Genomic DNA, 2,204 nt, shown 5'->3' with positions numbered 1-2,204 from the left:
TCTTTAAAACTTGCCTAATTTATTTTATATGGTTTAAGACATAAAGTAAAGCATCCAATCCAATATATAATTGTTGTATACATATGAGATAAAACAACAGGAACACAATAAAGGACAACGACAATATAGAGCTATAGAATAGCGAAAGCAGTAAATAAAGGAGTAAAGGGAAAGAAAAGACTCTGGTTTTGGGGCCTCAAAGAGACAGGCCCATAAGTAATAATAGGGTAGACAACTGACTCTGGACTCCCAGGATATAGCAATGCAGGATTTGGGCCAGAGTTCTTTAAGAACTCAGCAGTCCCAAGCCATTGTACATGTTAAAAAAAAAAAGAGAAAGTCATTAGAAATACAATATAATATACATGCTCATACATGAAGCTTGCAACCAAAGAATGAAAGAAGGATAACTAACAGTGTTCAAACACTAAGAAGGTTATGCCAATGTGATGGTTATGTATAGCAAATGATCCACATTAAACACCTTTCGTTGTCATTAAACACTAAGGCTAAATAGAATAACAAGTATCAATGAATTAAGGGCTAATGATAGAATTCAACTCAAGGCCGATGCCCCCTTTGAATCCCCCGATACTTTAAAGTTCCCAAGGGTCTCAAGGCCCAGGGCAATGCTTGTTCCGGGGAGAGCAGCCCAACCTAGAGTTAAACTCTACTCCTAAATACCCCTAACCCCTAACTACTCATTTTTCTCTATAGGTTTAGGTGCCAATGAGGCTCTTTCAATTTAAATCAATTTATATAATATTCCCTTCCACAGAAGCATGACTAAAAATAATAGAATAACATAAGGAACACATAAACAATTTTATTTCTTATAACTATAGCTCTAGTTCTAAGTGAATGATTAACATATTAAACAGACCTCAACCTCAAGTTTCCAAACACACACAGAGGCAGGAATATTATACTGTTATTGCTAAAGAACCAAATAACTTGAATCAAACGTCTCAAAGATAGATAAAGAACACATAGCTAGGGCTGCAACAACTTAGGGATACAGATGATGTTGCCCCAACAGATTGATCACAGATTAGCTTGGCTCAAGTTTTGCACACAATAGGTCAATATTGTTTGGAACTTTGGAAGTATCAATAAATGTTCAGGCAAACAATCATAGTTAGAACTTCTATATGGGTTATTAGAGCTACCGGAATATAATTAGAACTTTTAACATGATTGCAGGTTTGGAGATTCAAGCGGGACATCTAAGAATGCTTAACAAGATCATAGACTATCAGTCTCACTTAACCTTGAAATTGGTGACAGAACCAACCCTTTATGAGAGTATCAATCTTATTATGAAATAAGCAAACTATTATGTTCAAACAGTAGCAACAAAGAGTTTCTCTTAAACTTCATAGACTGGGTCCAATTTAGATTAAAAGGGAAAGAGAAGACCATATGCAGTTTCAAGATAGTGCACAGAAGAATAAAATCATGAGAGATACACAGAGATACATACAGAACCTTCATTAGACTACACATATAGTCTTACAAAAACAAGTTTCAGTCATTGTGAAATCGGGTTAACAATGTCATTAAAGGTCAAAGACACGGAAGATATTATACCAAACATTTTAGCTCAACTGTATAGACTAAGATTAATATTCGAGCATGATGTAATTGTACCCAACTTGTAAGATAGTTAACATTCATCATGACTATAACCTAATTTATAAAAGATAACCTAATCATAACAAACCTAAGCAAAAAAGAGTTTCTGGTGTTTGCAGGAGTTGACCTAATTACTTTAGTGAAACAGTTCCATTAAAAAGAGGCTTAGAGATGTGATTAACAGTTAAGCACAAGCATAAGACTCATAGTGATGACTCAAAGAATGCTTACATGTTAACAAAAGCTTATACGAAGAAGGAGAGCATTTAAACACTTAAACTTCACATATTTTAATTAAGTGATGAAGGATTAAGCTGTGAGCTTTTCATGTTTGTTCTAATTAGGATTATCAAATGACAACCTTAACAATAAATGAAGAAATAGTATGGCAGGGATAAGATTATAGCAGAGTCATTAAAAGAAAACACGAAGCCTATGCAAACATGAAAAGTCATTAAGGCATATTAAGTAGCTTAATCACATAGGTTGTTTGATACAAAATAGAAACCATTGAGGTCACATAAAAACTTAGTCAATACTGATTAAAGATAATCATAAGTATAAAAGGT

The sequence above is a fragment of the Nicotiana tabacum genome, chromosome 13, assembly GCF_000715075.1.
Source record: "Nicotiana tabacum cultivar K326 chromosome 13, ASM71507v2, whole genome shotgun sequence".
Taxonomy (NCBI): Eukaryota; Viridiplantae; Streptophyta; class Magnoliopsida; order Solanales; family Solanaceae; genus Nicotiana; species Nicotiana tabacum.
The sequence above is the reverse complement of the archived record's forward strand: the minus strand, read 5'-3'. Positions refer to the sequence as shown.